General features: G+C 42.3%; 1 protein-coding gene across 2 annotated transcripts in view; it reads right to left on the reverse strand.

Moving 5' to 3' along the window:
• LOC106600820 (junction plakoglobin) overlaps positions 1-9,058 on the reverse strand; it is a 63,132-nt gene extending 54,074 nt beyond the window's left edge. Inside the window, exon 1 of one of the 2 annotated variants that reach the window (XM_014192516.2) lies at positions 8,894-9,058. The gene's annotated coding sequence lies outside the window, so the exon portion shown is untranslated. Of the gene's footprint in view, positions 1-8,705 lie in introns of both variants that reach the window. The other variant, XM_014192517.2, reaches the window with a different exon arrangement.
• Positions 9,059-10,657: the final 1,599 nt, after the last annotated feature.

Consider the following 10,657-nt stretch of genomic DNA (forward strand, 5'->3'; position numbering starts at 1 on the left):
AGAGAGTAGGTAATTCCAGCATGGTGAGGGATGGGTTGGAGGGGAGAGATGGAGTGAGGAAGAGAGAGAGAGACATAGAGAGATGGAAAGAGGGCGTGAACGAGAGACAAAGAGAGAGTGTGGACTTCCACTATGGTGGAGGAATGAGATTAGCTAGGCTGACTGCCTCAAACCAGTCTCCTCTGAAAGGACCAGACACTGCTGTCAGCCTGAGCCCTGCGGAACGTCAAACCTTCGCCCAACACCCCTGACGGTTAGCCCAGCATATTTAACAGAACCTGTCTATTATAAACCTCATCTTCCAGGCAAAGCAAAGCACTCTCCACTCACGTACACACAACCCAGTTTCCTTTTCACCACCACTTACACCAACCGTAACACCTATCATACTGTCACTGTCATGGTCCAAACCTGACGACAAGAGGACACTTATTAAACCGACACTGTCATGAATCTGCCGCTCACGATTACACCCGCTTCACTCAGGGAGAGAATTGACACACTCCACTGATGAATCCTGGAGAGTTTGGGGGCTTGTCAAGGGAGGTGAGGGCTTGGGTGGGGTGGGGGGGGCGTGTTGGCAGGCAGTAGTGGGGCTGCAATATCCCTGAAGCTTCGCTGAGGGGAGTGTGAAGACTAGGGGGGAGGGGGGAGAAGGGAGTCGGTGATATCGCGACGTGAGCAGCTGGTAGGGGTTAAGCAGAAAGGCTCCACAGGGGAAATGCCTTTAGCGTGTCAGGCTCCGTCTGCAGGTTTTCCCTGATGATATGGGCGAAAGAAACAGAAAGATAATGTTGGCTAGCGCTCTTACACTGCTGGCAGCAGTTGGATGGATGGTTGGAATGTGTGTAGGTAAGGTAGAGAGTGAAAGGAGGGGAGAGAAGGGGGGGCTGTGTGTGTGAATTTGTTTGAAGGGTTTCACTTCTAAGCTATTCTGAGTGGTCCAATTTCAATCACATTCACTCACACCTGCGGCTGGAATGTGCTGAAATTCTCCATGGCAACCACTGACATATTCCCTTTAAATCTGGTCTCATGATTTCAGAGGTACCATAAGAGGAAGGGGCCTTCGTTTTCATCTTGAATAGCGGCTTACCTTAAAAGTGTCTGCAATGTATTTTTTTCATTGAATAAGTATAGTCTTTCAGTTCTGGCACATGCAGGACTCGTCTCACACTGTGCCTTTGCTTCCCATTTGATGCAATTAGTATGCTCCTGACATTCAGCCGCTTTAAAGGCAAAGTGATCCTTAAATTGAACAATACCCTAAGGACCATCACAGAGCTGCACTTACAGGGCTAAAGCTGTGCTCATATGGACATTATCTTCGCTTTGAAGAGCTTATTTATTAATTGGGATGTTTTTTTATTTTTTTATTAGAGGCCTTGGCGTTGTTTGTAGTTGAGTTTAACTTTGAACCTGACCTAGTGAATCTTCCTTGACCTTTGAGGGATGTTGTTGACAATAGCCATCTGGTTTACAGTACCCGAAGCCCCCGCCTGCCCATTGCCTAAGTATGATTCCCAATCAGAGACAACAATAGACAGCTGCCTCTGATTGGGAACCACACTGGCCCAAAAACAAAGAAACAGAAAACATAGACTTCCCCACCCGAGTCACAACCTGACCTAACCAAACATAGAGAATAATAAGGATCTCTACGGTCAGGGCGTGACAGTATAATTAGAGTACTAATTAACAAACTAAACCCCCAACACGAGACAACTACCAACACGCCAGACGGACGGACGGACGAACGAACACACACACACGTTTAGTTCTTGTATCCTCATGGGGACCTAAAATGTATTTACATCCTGTTTTTCCTGACCCCTAACCCTAAACGTAACCCTAACCTTAACCCGTAATCCTAACCCAAACCATAAACATAAACCTAACTCCTAACCCTAACCTAACCACTAACCCCTTACCCTAATTGTAACCCTAAATCTAACCCCGAAGCTAAAAATAACCTTTGTCCTCATGGGGACGTGGGAAATGGGGAGAAGTTTCCTTGTTATACTATCCTTGTGGGGACTTTGGAGGATTTTAAGTCCCCCCCCACACACACACACACACACACACACACACACACACACACACACACACACACACACACACACACACACACACACACACACACACACACACACACACACACAGAGACTCCTGCCCACTCAAATACCTTATTATAACTATTATCCCCTGACAGTCCTGTGGACCTGTGTGAACCCGGGGCCCTGGCAGTACTTCCTCCTGCTCTGGCATATGGGCAAGACGCCACACCCCTCTGAAGAGAAGTGATTTTGATGGCCAGTTTCAACAACAGTGTCAACAAACACTGCAAGGCAACTGTAAAAGTGCTGTAAGCAGTTTGGGAACCACTGATCAAGGTTATACACAGACTCTGGCTACATTTACTCTGAAATGCCGGAAGGCAATATGAAACTTCACTTAATAGAGGGCAAGATGGGGCTATAGGCATGTTTCTGATAGTTTCCCAGTACATTAAGCCTTGATCAGCAAAGTGGAGAGAAACAGGAGGATGGAAGGAATAGCTAATGCAACAAGATGCAGCGACTGCTTTAAAAGCTTTACGTTTGAACTTCCAGTTCGTTCAATTTTCCACCTGACAAACACATTATGTCAGTCACCTGGGTAAAAACCTGTCTCCGGGCTTCAGTTGGCTCAAGTTGTCCCTAGATAACTAGGCTATAATCCATCTTGTGATGTGGTAGGCTATATTTGACACTTCACATAAGCATTCAGCCATCTAGGTATTGAAATACGGACGACTGGATTCACCTGATAACCTGAAAACTATCATGGGTGTTGAGATCTGCCCAAGTTTGACGTCAGTTGCCAACCAACCAGTTAGAAATGAGATTTCATTAGCACCCATAGCAACCTGGCTTAATGTCTTCAAAGGCTACTGCCATCCAAGATGCACGTGAAGATGTAATAAGGGGGAAAGGAGGAAAACCATTATGATAGTAATTCAAAGAAGAGGAATAGTTTGCCACATGGAAATGTCTATGGGGAGAAGAAAAAAGCTATTTGGAGAGGGGAAAATGCTGTAGCCTATATATCACAGGTATAATATGAGGAGGGAAATGAGAGCTGCTGAATGAGCAACTGAATGACGGCAATTTTACAGCATTTGGACAAGAAAATGACCATACTCTATTTTCATAAAGGGTATAATTATTAACGACTAAAGTGGCCGTAGTAGGTCCGCGCGAGATGGAGTGAGCGGTGGCAGTTGATAGGTGCTTGATGGGGGCTTGTAGACAGCAAAGCAGAGCATCCACTGTCACAAGCTCTTTTAGCAACTCGTTTTCCAGCCTAATCTCATAGACTAGATGTAACATAGTAAATGAAAATTGGCAGGTAGCCTAGTGGTTAGAGCATTGAGCCAGTAACCGAAAGGTTGCTGGATTGAATCCCGAGCTGACAATGTAAAAATCTGTCGTTTTTCCCCTGAACAAGGCAGTTAACCCACTGTTCCCCGGTAGGCTGTCATTGTAAATAAGAATTTGTTCTTAACTGACTTGCCTAGTTAAATAAAGGTTAAAAAAATAAAATATTACGGGACCCTCAAATTAGTATGATATGTTACGTTTGGTATGGTTACATAAAACAGATGGAAAAGGGTGGTTGGCCGGGGTGGGTGGGTGTATAATGCAAGCAAAATTTTGCGAGTTCGAATCTCATCACGGACAACTTTAGCATTTTAGCTAATTAGCAACTTTTCAACTACTTACTACTTTTTAGCTACTTTGCAACTACTTAGCATGTTCGCTAACCCTTCCCCTAACCTAGGATTGGGCAGTATCCAGATTATCATAGCATCATACCGTCCTTCTCTTATACTGGGATATATGGTATTACCGGTTTAGGGAGCTCCCAAATAAAAAAATAAAAAAAGCCTATTGGGCGTCTATTACCAGAATCCTAACAAAATTAGCACAAATAATAGTGAATTTCCATGGAGGCTGATCGCTAAATATGCTAACGAGCACAAACGAAAATAAACAAATTGCAAAGACCAAAGTTATACATATATAGGTAGGAGCTACCAAATGTCATTTTTGGTGAGTTTGGACATTTAAAAGCGAATGTGAATGAGAGACGTGCAAATTAACAACGTTTTGACGCATGCTTGTCTGAAGGAAGAACAGTACTGGCTCTGGAGCAGCATGTGTACACCTGGTGTCTTTGTGGAATCTGGAGTCTCTAGGGCAACAGGCCTCCCTGCTCTGCTCAGAGAAGAGGGGGAGGAGAAGATGGGCCGAAAACAAAGAGGAGAAAAAAACGTATGAAAATCAAGATAGTGGCAGCTGTACAAATAAATAATCCAAATGGATTTGACTTCTGAAACTTAGATGAACTAGCAAGTTAAATATAGGGTTCAGGTTAATGCAAAATTCTATGTTTTTCACACAGATTTTTTTTTATGCATATTTTGCGGGGTTTTGTAAATGCAGGCGTAAAATGCTTCTTATTGGAATTTCTGTTCGGCATCAGACTAATTTTCTGCTTCAGTTGCCCTTCTCCACTCGGATGAGAATTCACGAACAGGCATTCTATCAGCAGACAGCGCCATGACTGACATGTAGCTACTTTTCTCCAGTACTTTCGCAGTGTAGCCAGACAACCTTTCTCGGTTAAATGCAAGATTATCTTTAAGCGAAACATTAGGAAATGTTGCTGGCTATATTCTTTCTATGATAAACATTAGAAATATGATGGCTATGCATCGATTTTGCAAAAAAATACCTTGCTTTTTCTTTGTAAGCTCATTTACTTGTGTGCCTGCCAGTCAAATAGTGTTGCACTTCTGCTGCCATTTGATGAAAATTAAGCTATTTTCTGCTGAATGTGTTGCACTAATGTATTTTCTGTGAAGGAAAACTATAGTTGCAAGTCCCTGATCACTCTATTGCAGAGAAAAAAAAACACTTGACTTTCATTATTAAATGCGACCCGTCAATACACAGCTTGACTCACCTGCTTCCGCTTTCTCCCCTGGTGCTATTTACAAACGAACACGTGACTGGCTCAACTGTTCTGGGGATCTACGTAATCTTTATAATGTAAAATAATGTGACAGCTGAAATGAAGTACGCAATCTGCTTTGTCTCCCAAGGTATTGCACAAGTTGACTACAGGTATTTACTTAAGTCTCTACAAATATTAAAATGTATTGAAAAACTTCAAAGGAATAGTTTCAACGCTAACCTTAACCCCTTAACCTAACTCCTAAACTGAACCCTAACCTTAACCCTAACCCCTAACGCTAACCCCTAGCCCAGTCAACATTAGCCAGCTATCTAAAGTTAGCCACCTAGCTAGAATTCGTAACATATCATATGTTTTGCTAATTCTTAATATATTGTACATTTTGTAAATTCGTAACATATAATACGAATTGTAATTAGTAACATTTGTAACATACCATACGAAACGTAACACATCAAACTAAATGGAGTGTCTTGGATTTACATACAGAATAATATGAAATGATCTTAGACCAGGTTGCGTTTTCAGAATACACCAAAAATCCAATCAAATTCCATTCACCCAATGTGCTCCGAACAGGGTTGACATGTCCGTAGTATTCCAGCAAATTGGGCTACTTTGAAAACGCTGTCGGGGTGTGAAAATGTATTGGTCGTAGGTTGCAGGATTTTGAGCTACTACTACATGCACGGTGGCCGCCATGGCATTTCTCTTCAAAAAATACAAATCTATTCATTGTGACCTGCTGCTGCTGACTATCAGGCAATGAAGCAGGGGTGTGTGTGTGTGTGTGTGTTGAGAGAGCACTGCAGTATGCCGCTTAGTCCACTATTGGCTGAGTCATGTGAGTGAGAGGAGACAGCAGCAAACCTGCACATTGTGACAACTTTTTACCAGTTGTAGGTAGGCTCTTTAACTTATCATTATGCGCAAGTGGAAATTTGAAGTGGAAGTTATGGAACTCCCTGGTGTGCTTCTGTTATGGGGAAATGTCCTCAATGAAACTGACATAAAATGTGGAGAGTGATACATTTGCATCTGTTGGCCATCAAGTAGCCTATTCATTTATATGCCATTGTAGGCTACTGTAGGCTACCATTGCAAATCAATTTCTGCCACTTGTGTAGCCTACCTGGAGCTGGCAAACAGATGTAATAAATAGCCTATAACTTCAGTGTATTGTTTTTGTAACCTTGTGTTATTATGCAATTATTAAATGGCCATGTTTAGTTAATTAACTTGGAAGTTATAAAAGCTCTATCAGTTGTTAGAACACATTATATTGACTGTAACAGTTAGTCAGATTAGGCTACAGGTTCAAAAAAATACTGTCTGTTGTTGACATGCAGTTCAGTTCGTATACATATTATTAGTATTTAATTCAGTGGTTGAAATTATGACCCCATCCTCAGTAGCCTATTCCAGCAGGCTATTGGGAAACACAAGCACTTCTTACTTCGAAATCATCAAGCTATTAATGTTGAATAAATTAGTATGTTAATTTGAACTAAGCAAGCTGCTAAAATGTTCAATTTACATCTTGCTTATATCATGCCTAGGTTACTGTAAACTATCTGAAATAAGATGTAGGCCTATCAGGGGCAATAGGCTAGCTGCATCTATCTAAGCAAACCATGGCAAAGTTGAATTACAATCATAAACCCAGATTTTAGTCTGTAGCCTATGCCTATTGAAATGACAACAAGTCAATCTCGTAAATGGGACATTTATAACTGATGATAGGCTAAAGGCTGTATCCAGGCACTCTGCGTCGCATCGTGCTAAAGAACAGCCCTTACACGGAACGCAAACGTGCTGTGCGCGTGCGCCGTCGTGCATCAATTAATTTTGTCCCCCTACACCAAATGCGATCACGACACGCAGGTTAAAATATCAAAACAAACTCTGAACCAATTACATTAATTTGGGGACTGGTCGAAAAGCATTAAACATTTATGGCAATTTAGCTAGCTAGCTTGCACTTGCTAGCTAATTTGTCCTATTTAGCTAGATTGCTGTTGCTAGCTAATTTGTCCTGGGATATAAACATTGAGTTGTTATTTTACCTGAAATGCACATGGTCCTCTGCTTCGACAATTAATCCACACATAAAACAGTCAACCGAATTGTTTCTAGTCATCTCTCCTCATAGGCTTTTTCTTCGCTTGACTTTATATTGCGATAGGCAACTTTCATAAATTAGGTGCATTACCGCCACTGACCTCGTTCATCTTTCAGTCACCCACGTATATATAACCAATGAGGAGATGGTACGTGAGTACCTGCTTCTATAAACCAATGAGGAGATGGGAGAGGCAGGACTTGCAGCGCGATCTGCATCACAAATGGAACTGACTTCATTTTAGCCCTTGGCAACGCAGAAACTCGTTGGCGCCGCAAGCAGTTTGCAATATTTGAATAATATAGATTTCTAAATGTATTTTGCAACGCTAGAGCACGCAACGCGAGCGGTGTAGTCAGCCTGTTAGCCGTGTTATATTGGCCATATACCATACACCATTGTGCTTAATCATAGCAGTCAAACAAGTTACATCGACTTCCATTGATGGAAAATGATCTGGCTAGTCTAATAAGGGCAACTTATCTTTTCTCTTGCAACATATCGAATTCGTAATTACAATTGCAATAATTTTTATTTCGATGAAAACCGAATTTTGCATCTAATGTCTTTACAATTCACGTCGATATCCCTTCTCCTATCTTGCTCTGAAGAAAAATGGGCTAGTTTTCAGACTTTTTGTGCAGGTTTTGAGGTGTCATTGGGCTAGAAATGGTATTAAGACCTGCTAACCCTGGCTCTGAAACAGAAAGTTAAACATTGATTTTCCCTAACAGCAAGAACTCCAATCCCTTTTACACGTAGCCTAGTCTACAATTAGGAAACATGACTGACGCTCACCATGAGTCCTCGTGTGAGAGAATTTGATATAGGTGTGGCACTTATGGGACTCACTCACGTATCGATTTTCACAACGAACACCACTACAAAATAACTTCTACTGTAATTTTAATTACCGTGACGGCATCGTCCGGGTAGCCACGCACAACGCACAGGAGAGGACACAAGTGTAGCATACGGTAAGACTGAGCATATTGCAATAACCACTGAAATATTTGGTGAATTGACAACAGGGTGAGTTTCATGTTTTAGAATGAGCTAAAACAATAGTCTAGGCTACTTATACCAAACTTAGTCATGCCTAGGCTATTCTACTCGCATGCATCACTATTTGGAGATAGAGGTGCATGCACCGTTATTCCTGAGTTCCTATCAATAAACAGTCAAGTTTCTCCTAGCCCAGTCACTCGCACCGACACCGATGGGTTGTTGCGTACACCCATGTCACAGCCAAAGAATGTCGATTCAAAAGCAACAGCAATATTGCAGAAGTGTGAGACAATTCTGGTAACAATTATATAGCTCAATGCGTCGCCTATTCGACAGAAACAAAATGTACCACATCTGGCAAGACTGAAACGCTCATCTGCTACGTATCATAGGAATGAATGTCAGGAAGGTTGGCTGGCTACATTCACCGACACAATAAAAGATGCCAGACAAACACGACACAGAGGGAGCGTATCAGTCTCAGAAGCTGGCAAGGAATGTCACGTGGTATTGATAATGCTATAAACTACATCTGATCAATAGGCTACCATACCTATTCACAACACATCACAGCATCTTGTTGGAGAAAACACTGTTGCTCGAATATCTTTGATCGGAACAGAGAACATTCGCTTTCCCGAACAGTACAAAACATGACATTATCTCATATAAACTCCAGTAGGTTACAGCATGCGACTGAAGCGACGCCCCAGAACGCCAATGTGTTGACAGGTTGGTTACCTTCCGCAATTAAATCGCCGGTTTCAGGACCTTCTTGCGCGCAGCACTCCGAGTATAAACTTTTCTTAAACCCCGTGTTCGCCTGCTCGTTCTGGAGCCCTACGTTCCAAGCAAGTCGGGAATGTGTTGAGCAACGGTTCAGTGACAACGTCAATTTCGTGGAGTCTCCACCCATGGCACAAAGAGAGACCCAATAGGCGGGTCGTTGAAACGGTCATTGGCTAAATCAACAAATAGAGTGTTATTACAAGGTAATTGAAAAGTATGCGCAATATCGGTAACAATTTTCAATTCGTTCTGGAGTGAGGAATAGCCTAAATTCAGTATGTCCTCTCCTTTATGTTTCTCCCTGCGCAATTATGAAATAGATTGTGATACATCATGAGGAATAACTATCATCAAGAGACATTCAAGAACAATTTAAGAACAGAATATCTCATATGAAATTCACCAAATGTAATAATTCCTACTTGTTTTCAATCTAAGCCAAAAAGCCAACATTAAAATTTCTGCTTTCCTATCACCCATACATCTCCAGAACCTGCCACTATAATTACACCCAAATGAAACATGTGGGCAATATCATTTAACTCTTCTTATGTAAATCTAATCTAATTAAACTTTCAGTGCCCTCATTAGAGAGTTATGCCCAAATAATCCCTCTTAACTCCTATACTCAGCCAGCCTCTCCACTTGAAGATTGTGATGTGTGATTGTCACTGAGGCAACAGAGAAGCGTTGTGAAAGTAATGAATCAATGTGTGTCTTATACAGAATGTGCCTTATAAGTGTGTGTGAGGGCTTCTCGAGTAGCCCAGTGGTCTAAGGCACTGCATCACAGTGCTTGAGACGTCACTACAGACCCGGGTTCGTTCACAACCGGCCGTGACTGGGAGTCCCATAGGGCGAGGGGGCTTTACTTACCTCCTCGCGCTCTAGCAACTCCTTGTGGCGGGCCCCTGCAGGCTGACTTCGGTTGTCAGTTGAACGGTGTTTCTTTCAATGCATTGGTGTGGCTGGCTTCCGGGTTAAGCTGGCGGGTGTTAAGCAGCGCGGTTTGGCGGGTCATGTTTCGGAGGACACATGACTCGACCTTCGTCTCTCCTGATCTCATTGCGGAGTTGCAGCGATGAGAAAAGATTGTAATTGGATCGCAATTGGATATCAGGAAATTGGGGAGAAAAAGAGGGTAAAAAAAAATAAACAAATAAAAATAAGTGTTTGTGTAGTTGTGTGTATATGTGCATGAGTGTGCGTAGGTTAAGAGAGCTCAGAGGTCAGACGGGTCAGTTTAGGCCAGGGACACCCAATGTCAGTCTAACCTGGTCTTTCTGCACCCACCTTCATACTCCATATATGTGTTCCTGTCATGTGTTCCACTTCATTGACCAGAGAACATACTGTACACTGAAAAACACTTAGGGCCTAACCAACTGGACCACAAACCACCAGCTCACCACACAAGGCAGAATGTGTGAAAGAAAAACTCCAGTGACAAGTCTCTGTTCTCTATGACGGCTATATCTAAGAGGTTGAATTCAGTCCTCTCCTGACCTGGCACTTCTTCACATGGCGTATGAGTAACCATTTTGGTTTGTCTATCAGGCATCTGTTATGACATTTGGACGTATTTCTGAAAATATGACAACACATGTATGAGATCTAGTCACAAAATGACCATGAATCAATCATTGTTTCCGACAACAGTCTTTCGTGTGGCTAATATGAAGAAGAATAGTTGAATTAGAAGAATAAAAGGTTTGC

This window comes from Salmo salar, chromosome ssa03 (genome assembly GCF_905237065.1).
Source record: "Salmo salar chromosome ssa03, Ssal_v3.1, whole genome shotgun sequence".
In the NCBI taxonomy this organism is placed as follows: Eukaryota; Metazoa; Chordata; class Actinopteri; order Salmoniformes; family Salmonidae; genus Salmo; species Salmo salar.